Here is a 25,903-nt window from a genome sequence, read left to right as displayed (position 1 = left end):
AAGATAGTCAATTAGCACAACAGAACTTAGTTCCTTGGCCAAGTCTTGGCCAAGCCTGTTCATCCGACCTTTTGGTTATGTGTGTGCCCAGATTTCATCGGCACACGGCAGTCATTCTATTGGAGCTGCATGGGAGCAGTGTCCCCATGATCAGCTCGTAGACCATATCGCGTGACTTCATCCTCTGCCCAATATCTCTGTCCCCTTTCCTAGGCACTCAAAATCTGAAAACTTTCAGAATTAACTATATTCCCACATTTCTGAAATCTTCATAATACTAGTTAGGAGAATGTCCTGAATTTGCTGCCTTGAAATAGCATTGCTCAGATGGCACTAGGGTGATGGCGGAGGTAGTTATTTAAATCCATCCACCCTGCTAGGATTTATTGTCCACAGTTCGGCATACTGAAGATGACATGTCACAAGGTCACTAATTGCTCCTGACATGTGAGGTTTACCACTGGAACCTCTGAATATGAAATGGGTCTTGGATTTAATAGTGCATAATTAGTTCCTGTTCCACTCCCAACAGAGAATCTTGCCGGAAAGTGGTCCGATGGGATGGCTTTCAGCAGCAACATGCACTGATTATAGATAATTACTCACTAAGAACCAGCCATTCAGATGCTGACATAAAACTCAGCTTTCCCTCCCCCCACTACTAGTGTAATAAGCAATACAAGACTCATTATCTGTGGCTCCCTATTGATACTCATCTAAATGTCACCCTTGGACCCTAAGGCACTATCTGTAGAACCCAATTGTTATGGAACTAACACCCATGGGCTTTATAGTAGGATTGAAACACCACAAGTTTAGAAATTCACCTTGGATTTTGAAACTTGGCTTTGCCACTTACCATTTTTGATTTTGGGTAAATTGTTCAACTTCTGTGCTTCAATTTCCTATTCTGTAATATGGAGATTAAAAACACCTGCTCCAAAATATTGTGAGGATTCAATGTGACTATGGATTCAGGCCATGTTTTCCTTGCAAGAAGACCACCGAAATGATGCTGTGCTCTTTTCAGTGCATCACATCAGGAGGCAAGGATGTCAGATCATCCCATCATTGATGGTGTTAACCTTGATCACCTGGACAAGTTTGTGTCTGCCAGTCTTCACCATAAAGTCACCATTTCCTTCTTTGTAATTAATGAGTATTTTGTGGAAAATACTATGAGACTATGCCAATATCTGTTCTTCATCAAACCTCCACCCATCCATTGACAATTCCTGCCTTCATCAATCATCACTGTGATGTTTGCCAAATGATGATTTTCCTGTTTTCTACCCATCTACATTTATTGGTTGGCATTCTCCTGTTAGTAAGAGCTTACCCTCCCCCACTCCCATTCATTTACTGATCAATATAGATTCATTAAATCTTATTTCAGTTCATGGTTTATAATATATTACCACATTATTTATTTTAATGCTCCAATTTTTCCAGATTTGATCCGTGACAGCCCCTTGCACTTGCCTTTTTGTTTTTTTGTTTTTTTGTTTTTTTTTTTTTTAAACATCTTTATTGAAGTATAATTGCTTTACAATGGTGTGCTAGCTTCTGCTTTACAACAAAGTGAATCAGTTACACATATACATATGTTGCCATATCTCTTCCCTCTTGCATTTCCCTCCCTCCCACCCTCCCTATCCCACCCCTCTAGGTGGTCACAAAGCACCGAGCTGATCTCCCTGTGCTATGCGGCTGCTTCCCACTAGTTATCTATTTTACATTTGGTAGTGTATATATGTCCATGACACTCTCTCACCCTGTCACATCTCACCCCTCCCCCTCCCCATATCCTCAATGCACTTGCCTTTTTGGAAAGCAGATTTAGTGAATACAATTTCACATACCCAGAGGTATGTTCAGTGCCAAAAAAACTCTGCTTTCTCAATTTGATTTGGGAGTTGTAAGACAACACAGAAATCATTCATGAATGTTAGCTTTTTTTTTTCTTTTCCAATATCTACTAGCTGACATTCATCTTTAATTATAAACAGACCTCTTAGAATCCACTGTCAGGTAACTTTCAAAATGGAGTACCTATATTATCCTCTATAAAAAGGCAGAAGACCTAAAAAAGAATCTTAGACACCAAGCATCTTCTTCAAACATCCTCCTTGGTTCAGGACACTCCTTAGGTGATCTCATACGGGCTAGAAGTCACACTGGCATCTCAACTGACATGAGATAATGGGTGTAACTCACCAGACCTAGTACAGAAGCTCAGTCAGTGGCAGGTGTTAGCTTTCATCTTTTTACCTGCCTCAGCACTAAATATCCATTCCTCCTCTGGTACCATCCACCCCCATTACTCATCTTGTCATAGCCCCCATCTTTAGAGCAATAAACCTCAACGTCACCTTCAAATCTTCTCTCTCCCTCACTCAGTTGATAAACACTGCTAGTGCTAAAATCTAGCTTCTGGTTTAGACTCCTGCCCTTAACATTCTCTCCTTCCCTCACTTCCACACCAGATTCCTCTTCCTAAATAATATGAACATGCCCCTCCTCAACAGAGAGGATCCAGACAAATAAAGATGGATCCCCAAGCTTGGCGCTCAGGGCACTTCACACTCTGGCACCAAACCACATCTACATAGCATTCCATACTGCAACCCCACTGAACTCCAGGCCTGCAATTATTTGATTACCTATTTGTCTACTTAAATCCACTACAAGGCTTCAAAATATAGGGCAGTATTCTGCCTCTTCTTGTATCTCCACTGCCCAGCTCTGTGCTCAGTAAATGTTGGCTGTGTCAATAAATGAAAAGTCACCTGAGAAGACACAGTTGTCCACTTGTTAGAAGCACTACACACAAAAGAGCCAATTTTCCTAGAATTTTATTATTGATTCACACTTGAGGTAGTAACAAATTTGTTTTGGATAGTAATGAGGTTATTTGGAATACTTCAGCAGAACAGGTAAAAATCTCTTTAAAATAGGCATTATTTCCATAGCAAATAAGAAGCCCACTGAATAAATATTTAATTACCATTCTCCATCCCAGAAGTGCCAAGTTTGGTGGGGGTTTTTTTTTTAAGTTAATTGTTTTTAAACTGGTGCTTTCCATCAAAGTTTTCTTTGATGGTCAACTTTACGTGTCAAGTTGGCTACAGGCTACAGTTTCCAGTTATTCAATTCAATCTAGGTGTTGCTATGAAGGTATTTTGTAGATGTAATTGAAGTCCATAATCAGCTGACTTTAAGTATGGGAGATCATCCTAAATAATCTGGGTGGTCCTGCTTCAATCACTTGAAAGGCCTGAAGAGTGGAGCTGGGGCTTCCCTGAAGAAGAAATTCTGCCTGTGAACAGCAGCCTTCCTGTGCCCTATGCCCAAGAATTCCAGCCTGCCTTTCCTGACCTCCTGCCTTATAGATGTTGCACTTGCCTAGCTGGCCCCTTCAATCACGTGAGAAGGCTGATTCCTGCAATAAATCTCTTCTCTCCTACTGGTTCTGTTTCTCTGGTAGAACCTTGACAGATACAATCTACTTCTAGAATAGAGGGGGAAAGAGTGTGCAACAGCTGAACAGTTAACAAGATCTAAATAAGGCTTTCACAGTACTGCTTCATTATGGAGTGGGAAGTGTTCAAGTCCTAGAACATCAGATACCCCATATTCAAACGTAAGTACAAATACACATAACATATGCCACGGCTTCCGTCCAACCGTATTCATTATACATTCATTTGACAAATATTTGTAATGAGAGGCACTGGGGAGTGAATGGTGAGCCAGACAGGCATGGTCCCTGCTCTCAGGGAGTTTACAGGCTAGTAGGAGAATCAGGCATCAAAACAGTAATTATACAAATGCTCATTCAATTATAATTACGATGAGTGCTAGGAAATACAGGATGCTGTTGGCATATTTAGTAGGGGAATCTAATCAGTTGGGGAGGGATTTTGGAAATGTCACTGAGGAATGACACTGCAGCTAAGACTAGAAGGGTAGGTAGGCAGTAGCCAGGCAGAGCATAAGAGGAAGTGCATCCCAGGTCCAGGGAACTATCTGCCCAGGGAACTATCTGTACAAAGGCCTTGTGCAGGGAAGGACCTAGATGATTTCAAGCACCTGAAAGATGGCCAGTGAGTCTGAGCTGTTGTGAATTAGGGATAAGAGCATACAAGATCAAATGGCCTAACACTAATGAAAGATGTTGATCTTGAGCAAGGGGTAATCATTGCACACTTTAAAGCAGACAGTGACATGATCAGGTATGTACTTTAATATTTTTCTAGCAGCTGTGTATAATTTGAAAGGAGGCAAACTAGATTTGGGAAGAACATGCCCATGGGGGCATGGACAAGGGCAAGGTGATGGGGATGGAGAGAGATGGTTGGAAGAAATCAACAGGACATGGAGTTGCATTGGATCATTTCCCAAGTTGAGAAGCCAGGGCTGGGGGGAGAGGGCAGATTTGGGAGAAAAGATCACGGCTCTGTTTCAGGCATGCACAAGTCTGTAATTCCTGTAAGATATCCACATGGAAATGTGTATCTGGTATCCAGAAGATACCTGGCCCAGATAAGTAAATGTGGGATTTGCTAGCACAGAGTCAGAACCTGATGAGGTCAAATAGGGAAGGAGTACAGGGAGGGAAGAAGACCTAAGACAGGGCCCTGGGAGCACAGACATTTTAAGTGGGTGGAAGAAAATCCTGAAGAGGAGCAGTCGAGAAGATCCACGTTCACAGAGTGCACATTCACTTATATAAAAAACTTTTCCAGGAGCCATTTTAGTTCAGCCTCCACATTCAAAAAGGTGTACATTTTTCACTGAAGAGGAAATAGTAACCAAGGGAGGAGATATGGGGATATATGTATATGTATAGCTGATTCACTTTGTTATAAAGCAGAAACTAACACACCATTGTAAAGCAATTATACTCCAATAAAGATGTTAAAATAATAATAACAATAATAAAATAAAATTTTTAAAAATATGGTAACAACTTAGGGAAAACCTAATTTGAACGGACATGAATAATTTCCAGCTAAGGTGTTTTCTACAATGGATACCACCTCACTGATTACTGTTAGCAATAGTTATTCAGTCTTTGGGTCAAACTGTACTTTCCGAAGTCACTTCTTATTAACACTAATGACTTGGTCCTTTATGTATAATTAGTTGAGGCAATTAGTTGCAAGGCTCACATTAGAACACACTGCTTTAATCTTTTGAAAATCACTATGTGCCACATAATTCTAAGAGTGCCTCACTTGAAAGAAAACATTGAACCGATAGGAAGTACCAATTTTATAAAGCTCTAAGAAGAGTGCCCCAGCCCCCAAAAGCATCACACAAATTACTGCAGGCTCAGTGACTAAATAAATTTAGGCTCCAGGAAAGGACGCATTTAAATTAAAATTGCACTTTCTCAGACTAGGAATCCTCCCCATTAGTACAATACAAGATATGTCAGAGAAAGCTCTACAGTGTGTTGAGGTTCAGAGGGCAATCTGTAAGGTGCCTTATTATGTCTTAGAAAAACAGGCCCAGCGGAGGCCCACAGATCCAGCAGTTACAAGAGCATGAGGCACAGCGGGAACTTAATGAATATTTGATGATGACATTTTTCCTCCTTTGCATGCTGTTACAAGGCAGCCCCCATCTTATCAATGGGAACTTGTGCCAAGTCTACTACCTGAAACTGAAACCCATTTTTCCTTAAAAGTTGTGTTATAAATGGTGGAGCCCAGGCCGTATGCTAAACCATAAGAGTTTAACTAGAACTTCTGACCACCATTTATAACAATGCTTTTGTGAATTAAATACATTGGGCACAACTTAGTATTCCAAAGGTGTATCTTTCCTCGGCAGCAGTCCCAGAGTGGCCAAAGATGCCACTCCTACTAGCAGCAGGAAAAGGACTCATCTGGCTCCAGACTGGGAATGTGGGCAGAGGGGTAATGATGGGGCAGCAGTTGGGAGTCGGGGCCAGTGGCTGCCACATGACAGATCCAAACCCAAAGATGAGGATGTGGGGGACACATCGGGGGGGGTAGGGCAAAGACTCAGCCCTAGCAGGGCTGTAGGGATAGAGGAGGGTTAGGGATTCCCTACCAAAAATGACGTGAGGCCGTGGTCAGAAGTAAGCAGCAAGTGCTGGAAGCAACTATGTTCTGGCAGGAGCCCTGAGGGAAAAGGTGGTTCTGAGGCCAGCGACAACCTGAGAGGCAAGGTCAGATATTAGTCGAAGACTGAGAGCCCTTGGCCCTTCAGGACACACTATTATCCAAAGTCTCTGAAACCATATCAAAAGCCATGCAGCTACTCCCCTATTTGTACACAGACAGGTTCTCTGCCTGACCTTCCCAGGATTTTCTAGGTGGTTCAGGACCTCCCTGACTTCATCTCTTGGTCTATCCATGTAGTCACACCCCATTTGGACTTGGCAGATTGGCTTCAGATGACCATCTTCACCCCAGTCCTTGTCTGAGCCTCTGCTCCATCCCAGGAGAGAGTGGTCATTTATATGTCCAGTGTACAAGACTACATTAGTCTTCCAAAATTGATATCCAAACCTGAAAAGCCATCAAGGCACAATATTCAAAGGATGGCCATCAAATAGGTTGAATCATCTAATGGTAAAGTACCTGGTCTATCCTAACTGCAGAGGAAGATGAATTTTAAAGTCTTTGTTGACTTAAAAAAAATTTTTAATGTAGCTACAGCTTTTATTTTTAATATAGTCTTATTTTTTTCAGAATATATACCAATAATATGGACAAAAGAGGAAAAGACATTTTCTTAAAAAGCGTTTTAAGTTACTTAGTAGGTAAGAAAAATGGCAGCCAGCTGTAGCCTTCAGGAAGACGCTTGGGAGATTGTTCTCTGTGAAATCTTTCCTAACCAATGGAAAAAAAAACTAAGGATATTGCTGTGGCAGTGAGGGTGGACTTCCTCATGGAACTGGCTCTGTCTGTGAAGTCCTCAGCTTAGAAGCCCCCTTGCGTGCTGGGAGCTTCCCAATCAGCTCCCTGGTGACTCACTCTTAAATAGAAGTAAACAATCAAGGATCACCAGATATCTAAGGAAAAGCTCTAACATGAAAGACAGACCAAAACAAGCAAACATAAGGGAAGCAACATGGAGGAAACAGAGGTTATACAGGAAACAGAAAACATTAATATCCTTAAAGGAGTAGAAGAAGACATTGTATCCATAAAACAAGAAAGAAATGTTTATACAAAAAAAGGAAATTCAGACATGAAAAAATCAAGAGAAGGGCTGGAAAATAAGGCTTAAGGAAATTTCTCAGAAAGTAGGGCAAGAAGATTAAAAATGAAGAAATACGAGAAGAGATAAGAAAATTAGAGAACTAGTGAATCCTGGAAGTCTAATATTCAAATAAAAAGATTCCAGAAAAAAGAATACAGTAAGAGGAGAAAATCATCAACAAAACTAAAGAAGATGTTTCAGATCTTAAGGACCTGAATTTTCCAGACTGAACTGGCCCAAGTACCCAGAAAAATTTGGATTTAAAAAGAGAAAATAATATTAACTACCAGACAGGCCAAACCTGACCCACTGCCACTATTTTGTGACAGAGTTTTTCTGGAACACTGCCACATCCATTCATTTACATGTTGTCTATGGCTGCTTCACTACTATAACAGCAGAGTTGAGTGGCTGCAACAGAGACATTTTCGCTTGCAAAGCCTAAAGTAATTACCATCCAGCTCTTTTTATAAGAAGCTTGCCAAACCCTGACATACAATTAAGGGTATAGACTCTGAGTTCAAATCCTGTAATACACTACTAACTGTGTGACCACAAGCAAGTTACTTAACTTCTCAGTACCTCAGTTTCTTTACAGATGAGTCTGTAAGGAGATCATTATTGATCTCCTAGAGTTATTATGAATTTTTAAATGTAAATAAATAAATAAAAGAAATAAAGTACAATAAATGTAAAGTTAATTAATAATGTAAAAAGTGCTTAGAACGAAGCCTGCACATTTTTTAAAGAGTAAAAACAAAAAGGTTTAAGACCAAATGGTGAGCAATAATAGTGAAAGTATTCTATTGGACAATGCTTCATTTCTAATAAAACCTTACTAATCATCACTTTGGTACACAAGTTCTCCAAAATCAATCTCCACAATTTGGTTAATATTTGTTAATCATCAAATAGCTGAGAAGGAAAAAAATATTCTCAATATTAGCTGAAAGTCACCACCTCTTAGACTTTCTCAAACCATTTACTACTTAGCTTTAGAAAGGTCTCAGAACGTTTGATATTTTCCTCAAGATTCTTTCACAATACTCACTCCACCTCCATCTCTCCCCCTCCTCACACACCCAGGAGCTGTAACTCCAGCCCAACACACCTGGGGTTCTTACAGGTGAATTTCCCTGCATACTCGTGGCATCCACATGTTCGCTAATGTACCTCTGCAGGCATCTCCTGATGGCAGGTGTACTCACAGCTGGAAAAACCAACTGTGGTAGGCTGAAAAATGGCCCCCCAAAGATATATTCACTTCCTAATCCCCAGAACTTGTGAATGTTACCTTTATTATGGCCAAAGAAAAACTATTGTTTTATATGGCAAAAATATATATATATATGATTAAGTTAAGGATATTAAGAAGAGTGCTTATCCTGGATTATCTAGGTGGGCCCTAAATGCAATTACGTGTATCCTTATAAGGGAGAGGCAGAGGGAGTTTTGAAACAAACAGAAAAGACAGACACAGAAGAGAGGGCAATGTAGAGGTGAAATAGAGATTCGGAGAGATGAGGCCACAAGCCAAGAAACACCAAAGAATGCTGGCAGACTGGAAGCTGGAAGAGACAAGGAATGGATTCTCCCCTGGGGCCTCTGGAGGGGCAGTGGCCCTACCAACTGCATGATTTCAGCCCGGACTGCTGGTCTTCAGAACTATAAGAGAATAAATTTGTGTTGTTTCAAGCCACCAAGTTTGTGGTAATTTGTATAGCAGCCATGGGAAACTAATATACCACCTCACTACACCCACACACACAGAGGCACTCACTCAGCACCACCTTTATAAGCAGGGACCCACCAGTTAGAAGACTTTCTCATTTAAAAAACCCAACTCTTATAAAGGAGAGTTGGTAAAGAGGTTACTAAAGCCTTTGATAACTGAATTAAATCCTTTTGAGAGTGATTCAATGTGAATCAAAATTTCTAACTCTCTCTTCACCTTGAAAACCAGAGGAGAAATAATAATAGCACTAAGTATATAGGTTATACTACTGTGGCCTCATGGTTTTGTGTTCTTTGTGTCCCATTGGTCTACTGTAAAACTGTTAAGCAGTGACACTGACTTTCTCATGCAGCTGTGGACTCAGTCTCATTGCTACATCTTACTTGGTAATCCCTGACCACAAAATATTACATAATCTGTGAGTTCTCACACTCTTTGTGTTGACATAATGTGCAATAGCCTTTTAACCCATACAAGAATCCAAGAATCCTATTCTGTCTCATTCTACCTATTGGAAAACTCTTTAATTCTTCATACAAGACAAAAAATATATGCTAACTTTCTTAAAATAGCCAATAAGATAAACCCTAATCGCATGGCCTTCATATATTATATTGTGGAAAAATTAGATGCATAATCTGATTAACCAGCATACCGAATAGGCTTGAATAGTTGAAGGTTATATACTGACTCAGGTGTGACTAGTTTTAACAGTTTGAAATGTAACCTTAAAAGATGGCAGAATTAATACTTCTTTGCCCAGCCTTGATACTTCCATAGCCAAGAGCCAAATGCTTCTAAAGTGTGACAAATGATCGTTCTAATTAAAACTGGTCAAACACTTAGCTGTGCTGCTTAGTGGTATAATGCCCTTAAGAGGATTAGACAAACAATTCTGAAAATATACAAAGCCATGGTGTTTGTTAATGAATTTCTGATAGAAAGAATAAAACATTTTAGTGTTTCAATAAATGGCTCCATGGAACTTCTCATTCGTCCAAGTGACTGACCTAAAAAGGATTTGGATATATGTACTGAAAATATCTTCTACTCTATTGCTTGCTTTTTTGCTCTCTGTCAGCATTTCTGATGAAAAGAACTTTAATACAGTGTTTTCTTTATGATGAGTACTCTTTACATCTTGTTTAAAAAATCTTTGCTTACTTTTTCTAGAATATTTTTGTTTTACCTTTCTCAGATCTACAATCTATCTGGAACTATTATTAGAGGTCCAGGATTAACTAGAAGATCAGGTAAAATTCTAGGGACCTTCCTTCTCCCACCTCACTGTCATTGTCATCATCCAGGACTAAGTACATGCTCCCTTATTTCTTTAAGGCCATTACAGCCATTGTGAACACAATGGAGACCTTAAGGTCTCTGCAACTTTTTTTCTTTCCATACATCAGCCTTCATCTTTGACTCCCTCCTTTCCTGATCTAGTTAATCATAAGCTGTCCCTTCCACCTCTCCCTTTCTAGCACTCTCAACTCCCCACTCACTCAGCACAAATCTCAATCTTGGCAAGAAGAAAGTACTATGGACCAATTGGTTCTGAAGCTACAAGGATCTGGGTTTGAAATAGGATTATACAATTTACAAGCTGCAGGACTTCGGCAGTCACTTGACAATCCTACTTCCCCTTCTAATATTGAGAAGGGCTGGGGCTGAGGTTAGGGGGAAGGTGGGTGGGGAGTAGAGAAGCATTATCAATAACAATACCTTTTGGACCTATTGTAGGGGTGAGAAATAATGTATGTCAAGACCTTGGCACAGAATAGGCACTAAACAAACAAACAGTATCTAAAAAAGAACAATAAATAATAAATCAATAAAACCACTAGCCAACTCACTCAGTTGCTTCGAACACTGCTGAAGAAACTCTTACCACCTCAGCTAGGCTTTCCTATTCACCACATTGACCATGTAAACTTCTACCACAACCCCTGAAGTTCTCTATTTTACTCCTTTGTCTGTCTCCTCACTTTCAACAGATCCCAGGAAAACTTCCACTCCTAGCCAAGATAAAACAACAAGGACAGGATTTACCTTCCTATGGGAAAGTGAGGTGAGTCCCTAAGTTGTACCAGCCTATGCCTTGAGAGTTTCCAGCTGTGGCAAAGGGAGGGGAAGCCAGGAAGGGATCAGCAGACTTACTGAGTTGAGAGTCTGAGACGACCAAGGCAGCTATAGTTCGAAGGAAAGGACAGAGCTTCACAGAGAGAGAATTCTGGAGATGTACAGAGAGTCCACCTCAAAAATGCAGTTGATTCCTTCTCACAGCTGTAAGGAAACTAAGGTAGCTGGAGAAAGAACCAACAGAAAGGCTCAGAGGTTACAGCATAGTGCCTGAAGTCATGCAGAATCAAAAACAGTATCTGCTCCCATCTCCCAGACTGGAAAACCTCATGATTCAGAGGACACTGGACAGAGTAAACAGAAGTGTCTTTTCCAGTCCTGTGGAATACTTAGCCCTAAATTAAGCACTGTTTTAGTCCCATCTAAAAAACCTTAAAGCAAGACCTAAAAGAATCAAACTATTTCCAAGTAAATTAACTGTATTACAGAGCAAAGTTCAAGAATATTTATAGAAATTCAAAAATATCCAGTACCCAACAAGGTAAAATTCCCAATATTTGGCATCCAATAAAAAATTACCAGGTACACAAAAAAGCAGGAAAATATGACTCATAATGAGGAGGTAAATCAAGCAATCTCCTCAACTCAGAGCTGATTCAAATATTAGAATTAGCAGACAAGGACTTTAAAACAATTATAATAACTGTATGCTCAAAAAGTTAAATAGAGAGACGGAAGACATTTCAAAACACCAAGTACCACTTCTAGCGATGAAAACAACAAAATCTGAGATGAAAAATACACTGGATGGGATTAATGTTTTAGACACTGCCAAAGAACAGATTACTAAATGTGAAGGCATAGCAGTAGTAACTATCCAAAGTAAGACAGAAAGAAAAGAGAAATTTTTTAATTGAACAGAGTATCAGTGAGCTGTAAGACAACTTCAAATGGTCTAATATACAGGCAAATACAGTACCTCAAAAGAAGGGAAAGTGAAGAAGGAATAGAAAAAAACTTTTGAATAATGGCAGAAAATTTTCAAACTTTCTTTAAAATGAAAACCCCACAGATCTAAGAAGCTCAATGAGTCCCAAGCACAAGATACATGAAGAAAACCACATCAGTGCACACCATAATCAGATTGCTCAAAACCGTAATGATAAAGAAAATCTCTAAAACAGCCAGAGGGGAAAAAAAGATACAATATGTACCAAAATATGGATAACAACAGATTTTCCATTGCAAACTATTCAAGTGGGAAGCAACATCTTTAAAGTACTGAAAGAAAATAATACTGTCTACCCAGATTTTCATATCCAGTGAAAATAACTTTCAAAACAGAAGGCAAAGTAAAGATATTTTCAGAAACACAAAAGCTAAAAGAATTAATCACCATCAGACACAAGAAATGTTAAAGGAAGTCCTTTGAGCTGAAGGCAACTGATTCCAGATAAAAATATGGATCTACAAAAAGGCATGAAAGGAACATAAATGGTAAATACATGGTTAGGCATATAAGATTTTTTTAATTATTATTTAATTAGTTGCGGCATGCGGGCCCTAGAGCGTGTGGGCTTCAGTAGTTACAGAGCGTGGGCTTGGCAGTTGTGGCTCGTGGGCTCTAGAGTGCAGGCTCAGTAGTTGTGGCGCACAGGCTTAGTTGCTCCACGGCATGTGGGATCTTCCCAGACCAGGGCTCGAACTCGTGTCCCCGGCATTGGCAGGCGGATTCTTAACCACTGCACCACCAGGGAAGTGCCTTGCTTCTGTTTTTAATGTCTTGGGTTTTGGACGGCGAGGCATGTGGGATCCTAGCTCCCCTACCAGGGATCGAACCCACACCCCCTGCATTGGAAGGCGAAGTCTTAACCACTGGACTGCTAGGGAAGTCACCTAAAGCACTTTTAGATGTAATATTATCATCTGAGTTGCATATTTAAACTAAAACCTAGGAGCAGATATACGAGCTAATTTGTCAGGGATAACATTCTACCACCACCCTCAAAAAGAGATTACTAATTTCCTGTTTTAAGTACAGTCATCACACCTATGCCAGCAGAGGAGAAATGAAGAAAGTTACCTTATGATTTGTGGGTAGTTGTTAAAGTGTCTGAAGAAACAGAACCTTGCTTGTGTTTAATTCATAAGTTATTGCTTTGCAGAGAAATGTCAAATGGTCTGTTTTAAACCAAAAAGAATCAACTAAAAAACTCTAGTATCTCTAACTTAAAGAAATCCATTTTAGCCTTTGTTTACTTTATTCCCGGCTTTGAAAAATGTAATCCCTAAATCTCGTTATTTCCTTACGTGACCTGCTCATAAAGAATAATTAGGCATTCTTCTCAAGATATTTTTTTAAAATATTTCTTCTATAGGGAAACAAATAATTGTCAGTTAGCTACCCTATAATGGACATTTAAGAATAGAAGTACAGCAGTGCTTTACCCAAATACGTGTTTCCTTTTAAAGTTTAAAGGAAAAACTACAGGTTTTTTCTTCAGTGCTCTGGAAGATTAGAGTGTAAATACAAACTAAACAAACCTATAATTAGCATTTATAATAGCAAACAACGTACAGTGTAATTTTATATGAATCAATTAACAAAAATTACATATTCAACAACTTACTGAATGCCCACTATGTATAAGGTTATATGACGTGGGAGTTAGAAAGATGAATAGAAAGCGCCTTCTACTTCTATTGAAAGCCCTTTAATAGCATTAGTTTGGGGGATTTAACAAGTGAAAATAAAAAACAACCCTTGATAGTTATCAGTCCCACTGAGGTTACCATGACATCTGAACAGTCACTCAAAGGCAGCTAAAGGTTGAAGACTCAGTATCTCTGCGACCCAGGGAACCATAGGATGGAGCCCCAAACCTAGGCAGTAAAATTAGTCTGTCCTCTAAAAAGACCCAGAAAAACTTAGCAGCAAATATGCGAGCATCCTCAGGAGCAAATTAATAGAAATATTAAGTGTGTGGAAGGGGTAATGATTGGGGCTTGGGGGAAATAGCAGAGAGAAGGGAAAAGAATGTTGATTTGTATTTGTTTAAAGCAGAATTTCCACAGTAAAGTCAAAAACTGAAATGCTGCCTTTACATACTGACACATGGGAGCTCTCATTTGAATTTAGAAAACTGGATTTTAAGTTTATATTTCTTTTAACCACCAATTGGGATTAATAATTTTAGTCCTATTTTACTATGTGCCAGATAGTATTTATACACTGAAGTCAGAAAAACCAGAGTTAAGAACCCAAAGTGTCCAATACATATATGATACAGCCAATTTCCTCTCAGAAAAGAAAAAAATTCATAAGCTATCATTAAATAATAGTCACTAAACACCAATGACATACTAAATGTTGAGTGAGTTAGATAAAGTTGAATTTGAAGGAAACTTTCTGTTTGAATATTTATTCATTAACTGAAAAACTAAGAGCTAATAAATTCTCTGCGGTCATTTTAGTTGTCATGTCTTTGATGCTACCACTTCTGTAACAGTGATGATTCCCTAACACTACTGGTGATAACTGGTTAGTTTTTACTGGTGATAATGGGCCAGAAAAGCACAAAACACTCAACACAACATAACGACTCAAGACTTAGGTCCCAATAGTATTCCCATATTACAGTTAAGGAAATCACTTGGCCAAATTACTTAACCTTTTGTGCCTCAGTTTTCTCATCTCTAAAATGGAGCTGATAACAGCAGTAATCAATAGCATTACTGTGACTATTAAATGAGTTAATTCAAATAAAGTGCTTAAAACAATGTCCGACACATAGTAAACTGCATATATATCAGCTATTATTATTGTGTCCACGTTTTCACCATGCTTGGACAATTTTTTTTACTAAGCCCTCTCATACATTCTTAGCAAGAAATGGTTTTTTTAAAAAATCTGGAGGCCTAGACTGCTAGAGGATATGTAATGAAGGCCTTAAAATGTTCACATCCCTTAATCCTTAATCTAGCCATTCTAGGGAATAACCAGAGTTGTACACAAAGATCTTTACACAAGGCCATTTATCAGGTTATTTATAATGCCAAAAAACTACCTAACTGCCTAACTAGAATTAAGTATGGTATGTGCATAAAATGCAATATTCTGCATGTATTAAAAATTAAATTTAGCTATGGAGATAGTAAAAAGATGAGTGGTTGCCAGGGGCTGGGGGGAGGGAGGGATGAATAGGCAGAGCACAGATGATTTTTAAGGCAGTGAAACTACTTTGTATGATACTATAATGGTGGATACATGTCATTATATATTTGTCAAAACCCATGGAATGTACACCATGGGCAAACCATAATGTAAATTATGGACTTCGGGTAATAATGATGTGGCAATGTAGGTTTGCCGATTGTGATAAATGTACCGCTCTGGTGTGGGGTATTGATAGGGGAGGCTGGGCTTGTTTGGGGGAAGTGGGCATTTGGGAAATCTCTGTACTTTCTGCTCAGTTTTGCTGTGAACCTAAAATTGCTCTAAAAAAGAAATTCTATTTTAAAAATGAAGTTTAGGAGAATAATGAATGACACAAGAAATACTCATGATACATTGTTGAGTAAAAGAAAGCAATTTGTAAAGAATTAAAGGAACATATCCAAATATTACAATTCAGCTTCTAGAATCAATATTATAGCTGATTTTAAAATATACTTTTCTGGACTTCCCTGGTGGCACAGTGGTTAAGAATCCACCTGCCAATGCAGGGGACACGGGTTCGAGCCCTGGTCCGGGAAGACCCCACATGCCGCAGAGCAACTAAACCCATGTGCCACAACCACTGAAGCCCACGCACCTAGAACCCATGCTCCGCAACAAGAGAAGCCACCACGATGAGAAGCCCGCGCACCACAACAAAGAGTAGCCCCTGCTCACTGCAACTAGAGAAAAGCCCAGGCACAGCAACAAAGACCCAATGCAGCCATATATAAATAAATAAAATTTTAAAATAAATAAATAAATAAAAATATACTTTTCTCAGTTTGCAAATTTTACTACAATGAACTTGTATCACTTTCAACACATAAGGAATTTTTAGGACTTTCCTTTAAAATATCATGCAGTTTTCAATTCAAAGTTATTGAAAAAAGGCATGCACGGTTAAATAAGAAATAATCACAGACATGAATTGATACTTCTAACATTTCCTTCAACCAAAAAATCTCACCAAGTTCTTAAAATCCAATAGCTCTGAGATATTATGCATTCATTCATTCCACAAATATTTACTGAAATACAAACTAGGTCCTGGGAATAAAGCAGCACCTAAGCTAGACATTGAATATTGGGAGGCAAACAACAACAAATCAACACCTAAGGAGGTGAGGGTGTGGAGAAAAGGGAAGCCTCTTGCACTGTTGGTAGGAATGTAAATTGATACAGCCACTATGGAGAACAGTATGGAGATTGCTTACAAAACTAAAAATAGAACTACCATATGACCCAGCAATCCCACTACTGGGCATATACCCTGAGAAAACCATAATTCAAAAAGAGTCATGTACCACAATGTTCATGGCAGCACTATTTACAATAGCCAGGACATGGAAGCAACCTAAGTGTTGACGAATGGATAAAGAAGATGTGGCACGTATATACAATGGAATATTACTCAGCCATGAAAAGAAACTAAATTGAGTTATTTATAGTGAGGTGGATGGACCTAGAGTCTGTCATACAGAGTGAAGTAAGTCAGAAAGAGAAAAACAAATACCGTATGCTAACACATATATATGGAATCTAAAAAAAAAAAAAAAAAAAGGTTCTGAAGAACCTAGGGGCAGGACAGGAATAAAGACACAGACGTAGAGAATGGACTTGAGGACACGGGGAGGGGGAAGGGTAAGCTGGGATGAAGTGAGAGAGTGGCATGGACTTATATACAGTACCAAATGTAAAATAAATAGCTAGTGGGAAGCAGCTGCATAGCACAGGGAGATCAGCTCAGTACTTTGTGACCACCTAAAGGGGTGGGATAGGGAGCAGGGGAGGGAGACACAAGAGGCAGGGGATATGGGGATATATGTATACGTATAGCTGATTCACTTTGTTATACAGCAGAAACTAACACAACAATGTAAAGCAATTATACTCCAATAAAGATGTTAAAAAAAAAAAAAAAAACACCTAAGGAGGGAGTTGTTCTCAGGTTGGGACGCACCAGGTGTGATGGACGGACTTCAGTGGGGTGCTGGGGAAGCCTCTCTGCCATTCAAGCTGACACATGAAAGTTGAGGAGGAGCCCATCAGGCAAAGCTGGGGGGAAAGCGTTCTAAAGAAAGAAAAGAACAAGTGCCAAGGCCCTGAAGTGGGAATAATCCATGTTTATTTAAAGAACAGCAAGGAGGCCAGTGTGGCTGGTCATCAGTAAATGTTGGTCTTAACAACTCTCCCTCTAAAATGCCTTGAGGTTACTAAACAATTATTATCTAAAATTGGTTAAGAGTCCAGGCTTTGGGGCCAGACAGGCTGGGTTCGATTCCAGCTTGTTCACTTATTATAGATGGAAGGATTGAGACTGGTCACCTCCTCTCTGGACCATGGCCTCCATACTGTAAAATGGAAGTAACAATATCTACTGCAAAAGCAGCTTCAAGGCTTTAAATGAGAGGATGGTCATCGCAAATGTTTAGGACAATGTATGGCAGACAAAAAAAAAAAAAGCTAAACAAACGGTAGGTAGTCTTAAAAGTGCTCTGTGAGGAATTTAAAAACAAAACAAAAACCTCCTAGAAATTTCACTATGTTTGAATCACATCAGTATAAACAGACTATACCTTAACTGACCTGATGTCTTGTCAGTTATATGTCATGTCCCAGAAATTCTGCTACTACGTGCTATTTTGTCAAGAAAAGCCAATGAATCCCCAACAAAGTCTCTCTGGCCCAAAGGAAGATGAGGAGGGAATGTTTTTCATGGTCTTTTTTCAATCCTCACTCCCCTTAAATTTTCTATATTCTTTGTGATAGCCCATTTCTCTTCCTAGAAATTCCTTCCTCTCTTGACTTGGGGACAAGACTCTCAGTCTTTTGCCTATTTATCTAACTGTTCCTTCTCTACCTCAGATTTCTCCTATTCTTCCTATCCCTTAAAAATGTCATCAGTTCCTACATTTTTACCCATGCCCCTCTTACCCACAAAACTTCCTCAGATGCTTCCCAACCTCCAGAGATACTTGCAGCACGAAATCACATTTCTTGGCATGACACTTACCTCATTACACTTCGTGTTATACTAAATTATGTCTTATCTCCCCTATTGGGTAGGCAGGTTCTTAAAAGCAGGATCAACAGCTTAATCATCTTTCCTTCTCCCTTACGACCTAACAAAGTCTCTTGAACACAGTCATTGCTATAAGTAACTAAATGAGTAAGCATATAAAATACTTTTAACAGATTATTAACATTAAAACAGAGTCTTGCAAATTCTGTTGACAGGTTTCTTATCTCTCTCAAATTTGCTTTTGATTTGTAAGAAGGCATAAGAGACATTGACTATATTTACATTTTACATAATAAGTTTTCCAATTAATGAATATTGATATATCTAATTTTCAATTAACATGCTAAAAATAATAACAGCTAGCACTTACTATCTGCCCTTTCTAGGAAATATATATGCATTAACTCACTGATCCTCCCAACAATGCTTTGAGTTAGGTATTAATTTTATATTTCCCTTTTTACAAACGAGTTAACTAGGGCAGAATGACTTACTCAAGGTCACACAGCTGCAGGAAGCAAAGTCAGGATTTGAACCCAGACAGCCTTGGCTCCAGTCTGGTCTTGTAATCCTAAACACTACCTAAATAGTCATTCACCATAAAAAGCTAGTTTTACATAAGCATTTTTTAACTCACAACTTTTTATAGAAACTTGTTATTCATAAGTAATATATTTTCTCTGTAGTATAAACAAATATATCTGTATTAACGACACCAAGGTTCTGGCTAAAAGTACACGTATACAATGTACTACTGCATATTTCATAATGTCAACTTTGCATTAAATATTACAATATTTTAAGTTACTTTATCCTACTTCTGAATGCTTAACGGTATTACCAGTCTAATATGGCATCTTCTTGACTATCTTAGGAAATTTCTATTTCCATATAGATTTTTCTAGATTCTGTATCTATTTTTAAATTCAAAAAAACTAAGATTTTTCATAAATATGTAACAAAAATCACACTAATGCTACTTTGCATAGGTGTCACATAGGACAACAACAATAATGTTACAATCTTGTTGAAAAATGACAATTTAATATATGATGTCAGGTTTTTAAAGAGTATACTTAGCCTTAATTAATTTCCTACCACTAGAAAATAATCTTCACTATTACAAAGTCTGCTTAATTCTCGGTTGTTGTTATATTTAAAGCTTTTAGGTAAATAAACCCAAATATAGTGATGGAGAATTCTACTATTAAAATGCAAAGTGAACTTCTAATCAACAAAATTCTTAATATGTGATTAGCTACTGCTGGAAGGCCTATCTCTCAGCATTTAATTTTTTAAAGAAAAATTTTTTCGGTCTTTGCCTGACCAAAAGCAAAAAGTGCTCAAGAGTGCTCAAAAGTAAAACCCCTTTGTCTTAAAAGTAACCTGCCTGAACCAGACATATTTTTGTCCCTTTTGAGAGTGTAAAACCTAATGTACATACGTTCCACTCCAACAGGCTCACTCTCCAGGTCCCTGCACTTGCTGTTCCCTCTGCCGGGAAAGGATCTGCTCCCAGACTTTTTTCACAACCTGCCCCTTCCCATCATTCAGGCTCAGCTCAAGTGTCTTCACCTAGCAAGGCCTTGCCTGGTCAGTCCACCCAAAGAAGCCCGCTGTAATGGGCTGAATCATGTTCCCAAAAAAGATATGTTGAAGTCCTAACCCCCAATACCTAAGAATGTGACCTTAAATGGAAATAGGGTTGTTGCAATGTAGTTAGTTAAGATGAGGTCATACTGGTGTAGGGGTGGCCCTTAAGCCATTATGACTGGTGTCCTTATATAAAGGAGAGATAGAGACAGAGACACAGGGAAGAAGGCCATGTGAAGAAGGAGGCTTAAAAGCTTTAAGTATAAACACAAGCGAAGAAATTCCTGGGGCTGCCAGAAGGTGGAAGAGGCAAGGAAGGATCCATCTTGATTTTGGACTTCTAGCCTCCAGCGCTGAGAGAATGTGTCTCTATTGTCTTAAGCCACCCACTTCATGGCACTTTGTTATGGCAGCCCTAGGAAAGTAATACACCCACCACCACCACCAACTGCTCCTGCCCCATCAGTCACTTTTATTGTCCTTATAGTTCTTAATAGAATTTAAAAGAGCAATGCGCTTTTACTGACTGTCTCCCTTCATTATCATGTCGGTTCCAGGAGAGCAGGGGCCTTTTCTGACTTCTAAGCACAAATATTTTGTCAAATAAATTAATGATCCTGTTAGAAACATGATAGGATTAGAGAATGTCAGAATGATAATTCATTGCCAATATTCAGAGAAACTATAAACCCTCCCATAATCTAACAACAAAGTCTAATACCAGATCTATCTAGCACTGAGAGAGACTTCATACCATCTTAACTATCATGTACTATCTGGAAAATGAACCTTGGAGCAAAAGAAAAACAGCTTCAGAAAAATGAAGGGTAAGAAGTATTCCTTACTCACTACTTCAAAGATGTGGCTGAAGAAGAGTTACTTCAGTACTTCCTGTATGTCATCTTGTGGAAGGGCAGCACGCACAGGTGTCAGAAGGCTGACTGCTAATGGAAGGAGAAAGCAAAAGATCTTCCAGGGGAAAAAAAAAGTCAGTTGAAAGTCAAAGGAGAAGAATTCTAGGGTTATTTGGTAAAGGAGCAATTCGTGCTGCCCCACAGCCAAAGTCCTCTGTATTACAGGCGTTAACAAAAATGGACACTCTTAGTCTAGAGTTACTAGCGTCACTTTAACGGGCTCTGTTGTTGCGTTCTCTATGTGCAATTTTTTTTATCTGAAGCATATAAAACATTCTAGAGAGACTTCTATTTTCTTTAAAGGTTTAAAATCAAGGGGAGGGGGATGTCCATGTTTAATGGAGGTGTCACTTTTGGGAAGCACTTCTTTTACTGATGATGTCAGAAAAATGAAGAGTCGCAGAGCAGGGAAGCGTGCTCAGAGGGAAGCAACCAAATGTCCCAGAGAGTGGACATCTAAGGAGCTTGAAAGACAGGAAGGAATGGTAACGAGACCTGGCCCTAAAAAAAAGGAGCCCCCTTCTGCTTGGGAAAGCAAAACATACAAGGAGGCAACCAAAGGAAGTCGCACAGTGGAACAGGGGGAAAGGAGAAGCCGCAGGGCTGCAGGGACTAGTGACTGCCATGGGGTTTCAGGAAAAATGAGTTAAGAGGTGGCTGGCATGACGTAAGGGGAGAGAGAGCCCTGGGCGTAGAAAGGGCAACTGAGGCTGCGAGGGGACAAAAAGCTGCTGGTGGAGTGGGGGAAGGGCAGCACCCTTGGAAGGAGCCAGAGGTGGACTGACCTTGGTGACTGATGCCTGCTTTCCCCCAAATTGGTCAGAAGTTGGGATTTTCTACTTTGATTTTCCACATATAATCAACTAATTTTCAAAGACCCAGACTGCTGACCACTTAAAAAACAAACAAAACTACTGAATGTAATTGTAATTGGTATTTGATTTCCAAGTAACTTCTGAGTTTATAGTGCCACTGGGCAGTTTAGCATTAAATCAGTTGTCACTGGACAAGTCTACAGGAAAAAATGTAGTTATTTTGGTTTTCTGGTTATCTGGATTCTAGGTAAATGGGAATTTAAGGTACTGATTAATAATTGCACTTTCATAGGACTTAATAGTTCTCTAAGTGTTTTCATACGCTAATTGGAAACGTGGTCACTCCAACAACCACCAATTTGCCCTCAGATGAGGCTCCCGGAGGTTACTGGCCCAGGGTCAGGTGCGTAACGAGTGGAGAAGCTGGGAACAGAACCTGTGTATCTGTGATACCTGCTCCAGGGCACTTCCTGTCAAAAATATACTGCTTCTCCAAAGTGTGTACTGTGATAAAAAGCACCACAAGACAGCAGGCTATTTTCAAAGAGGGATATAGTGAAAAAAAAAAAGAAGCTGAATGCCTGGCAAGAAGAAGCAGTTTAGCACAATACCATGTTCACATGTATTTAACATATGCTACTGAATCTCTTAAAGAAATCTACATGTTCATTCATGTCAGATTAAACCTACCCCTAAAATTCCATTAGGAATTAAGACACATTAGATACACCGATTAAGGATCAAATGCATCCTGAAATTTCAACAGCCCTGGAAAGTTACGGAAAGGGTCTTCTAGATACTGGCACACACGACCCACAGAGCCTGCCGGTGCTCCCTCTTCTGTGATAAAGAGCTTCTCTGACCTCTCCCCATCCACCTCTATCATTCTTTGCTCTTCAGATCATCCCACTTTGACACCCAAAGCTTCTCATGGTATGCCACTGTGAGGCTGCTGCTTATTCCTCCTAGTTTCTAAACAAACTTAAAAAGAACATAGCTACTCCTGTGGTTTATCCACAAGCACCCCAGGGACTGGGTTGCAGGCCATCCCTGGGCAGCCAAATACTGCTCTAGTGTTTCACTCCTCCTATGTTCTCTCTCTCAAGTATGAGTCAGAACAAGACAATTCTCAGATCCCTTGCTTCTGTGAGTGAGGCTGATGAACTCTGTCAGGGCACCACATATAGCCTGATGTCCCTGAAGAGGTAATTGACCAAATGGGACCTAAAAAATCCTAAAGTAATGGAAGAATTATTTACTTTTATCATGTTTATGTAAGCGCTTTGTTTCCGAGAAGTTTACTCATTTTGGCTTATGATGAATAGTTTGTGTCTTTATAAAAGCTAAATATGTAAAATGGGCACATTTTAGTATTACAGGTAGTGTGGGTATCCTGACAATGCTTAAGTTTAGAGAATGGAGATCTTCGGAAATCAAAATCCAGGTGACCTTGTCGGTTTGTGTCTTTTACCTACTGACAGACCATCGGACTTGCCTTAAGCTGGGATGCTGAGAAATCATCAGTGGAAAATCGGGCAAATGCCTTGTCAGGACACTTTGAAGAAATGGCTTTACTGGTAATTAACAGAGCTATTAGGCACCCACATAATATATTTCACTTTCTGTATCATTTTAAATTAAAATTAAAAACTTCATCAAGAAAAAAATGAACATATCTACTATAATATCAGAGTTTCCACAGAGAAAAGGAATATATTATTTACTTGATTCATTTATTAGGATACATACTTAATCCTAACTTCACGTCTAGAGGTCAAAAGAAAGAGACTGATGTAACATTTCCCCACTGTATAACTGGTGAGTGTCCTTCCTGATTTAAAGTGACCAATTCCAAATGAAGGCCATGTCTATTAACTTTGCATAAATATGTATTAATGATGATAATTAAACTATTTTTATTTCTTTTTAGGAAAATTATTTTGCAGTACAATACCTCTGATTGTTACCAAGTTTTTCCTTTTCTTCAGTATAACTCATAACTATTCATATTATTGCTTTAAAATTCATATCAGCACATAATTACTCTTCCCAAAGCTATGACCCACTAACTGTTCAGTTGTTTCCTCAGCTTTCTCCTTCTTACTATTCTGTAGCTTAGTATTAGATACCCTTTTGTGGGCTCTAGGAGGGCAAAGGCATGATGAAACAATCACTCTATGAGTGTATGTGTTTAAGAGCAGAATATCGTAAATGGTTTCAGAACTAATTAGAAAAATACTCCATGGAATGGATATTTCAAGGGATGAAGGGGATCATCTTAGCTATAAAACAAGGAGGGTGAAAGAGATAGTGATTCCCAGAATGGGCAGATTCCTAGACAGGGGCAGCAGAGGACCTCAAGACAGTGGCCCATAAAATAACATTTCTCTCTGTTTTAGCACTGTAAGCTGCCTCTATTGAATAGAGTCGGGGTGGCAATTACTACCATCTCACTCTCTGTGCTCTCCCAGCCTCAGGCTTCTGCCACCACCTTCTTCGATGTCTGTTCTCCCTGAATTCTCATCTGTACCCTGGTCCTAATCAACTCCCTTGAGTCTCCTTTCCAGTAAAACCAGTTAGCTGGGGGCACAGTGGCAAAGGCAGGGCAACTGCAGAGAACCAAGGTGCGCCAACTCTGTCCCAAAGGGCAACTGCTACCAGTTTCCCTCTTTGAACTTCAGCCTGTCAGGGTAGTAGTGAGGGTGAGTCTTTATGGCAACTACCACATTCTTATATCAACACAGAATGGGACCCAAAGTTGCAAAGGAATGCTACTGGTTACAACTACTCAACATTCTTGATCAATACAAGTGATGCTCAAGAAATTTTAAAATTATCTTGGTTTGAATACATAATATGTTCAGATATTTAAGAATTCAAATAGTAGTAAAAGGTGTACTAGATTAGTGTGCTAAATAAGTGTCCTTCCCATTCTCACCCCAAAAACCCAGCTCTCTTCCCCAGAGCCAGTCACTGTTACCAGTTTATTGGGTCACCTTCAAGAGACAGTCTCCACAGTCACAAGCATAAACATATTTATAAACTCAAATTTAACATCAATGGCCACCTACTTCTCTGCACCTTGATCTGTTCCCTTCTTACATCTGAAAGATCATGCCACATCAGCAAATATAGAATGATCTCATTCTTTTTAACAGCTGCCTAGTTTTGTTTCTGCTCCTTATTTAACCAATCCCATATTGATGGATCTTTAGCTCTCTCTAAATCTTTGTCATTACAGACAATGCCATGGCGGAAGTCTTGATGCAAACTCATTTTGCGATGTACAAATATATCTGTGGCAAAATTTCTTAGATCTCCTGGGATGAAAAGGCAGGTGGATTTTTAATTTTGGCAATATTGCCAAATTGCTATCCATAGATGCTGTGCCCTTTTGTACCCCTACCAACAATGTATGAGCCTGTCAGTTTCCCTAAAGCCTTGCCACCCCAAGGAATTAACAAACTTTAAGATCTTTGCCAATTTAACAGGTTAAATAGTTTAAAACTGCATTTCTCTTATGAGTTGAGCATAATTTCATATTTGTAAGTGCCACTAGTAATTCCTTTTCTGTGAACTGTTTGTTCATTTCCTCTGCCCCTTTTTCTATTAGATTAACAGTCATTTTTTCTCATTGATACATAGTAGTTCTTTGGATATTAGGAAGTTACCCATAGTCTACAACATGTTATAAATAGTTTCTTCCTGGTGTGATGATGTTTATCTCCTGCCTGTTACACATACTATCTTTTCTTAAATGAAGTTTAATTTATCAGTCTTTTATCTTATGCCTTCTGTATTCTTTAAGATGTTTAAAAGGTTTTTTTAAGTGTAGAAATAGACATCTTCTATAATATCTGATCTCCATAAGCCTTTAGATTCACACTTTTATTTCCTCTGTTGGCCCTTTTTGAAATAAAACTGGAAGACAAGCTGGGATATAATATCCATCTACTTCCTTCCCTGACCTTCTTGTTCCATCATTCTGAGTTCCTGTGGATTTTGATCTCTTCCTTTCCCTTGCTATCTTCCTGAAGTTTCACATGGATCCTACATTCACTTGGCCTACCCTGGAGATCACACTCTTTTTATAGTTCTTGCTTCAATTGGAGGTTTATTGAGATCAAAAAGAATTTCATTAATGTCTTTTCATAATCAACATGCCATTCAAATTGTGCTACTTCTTCTATTCTAGGGAAATTATACAACAAAAACTGTTCACATTGTTGCCTGATGGGGTGTGAATATGCAAAAGCTTGTCTAGCTGCTACAGTCAAACAGAAA

General features: G+C 39.1%; 1 protein-coding gene across 7 annotated transcripts in view; it reads right to left on the bottom strand.

Moving 5' to 3' along the window:
- OSBPL6 (oxysterol binding protein like 6) overlaps positions 1 to 25,903 on the bottom strand; it is a 210,344-nt gene that overhangs the window by 178,287 nt on the left and 6,154 nt on the right. For 6 of the 7 annotated variants that reach the window (XM_061202527.1, XM_061202561.1, XM_061202547.1 and 3 more), the window contains exon 1: positions 19,742 to 19,826. The exons of the other annotated variant lie outside the window; for it this stretch is intronic. The gene's annotated coding sequence lies outside the window, so the exon portion shown is untranslated. Of the gene's footprint in view, positions 1 to 19,741; positions 19,827 to 25,903 lie in introns of those variants that run through there. 7 annotated transcript variants of the gene reach the window in all.

The sequence above is a fragment of the Eubalaena glacialis genome, chromosome 1 (assembly GCF_028564815.1).
Source record: "Eubalaena glacialis isolate mEubGla1 chromosome 1, mEubGla1.1.hap2.+ XY, whole genome shotgun sequence".
Lineage (NCBI taxonomy): Eukaryota > Metazoa > Chordata > Mammalia > Artiodactyla > Balaenidae > Eubalaena > Eubalaena glacialis.
Note: the sequence above shows the minus strand (reverse complement) of the source record. Positions and strands in the feature narration are given on the sequence as shown.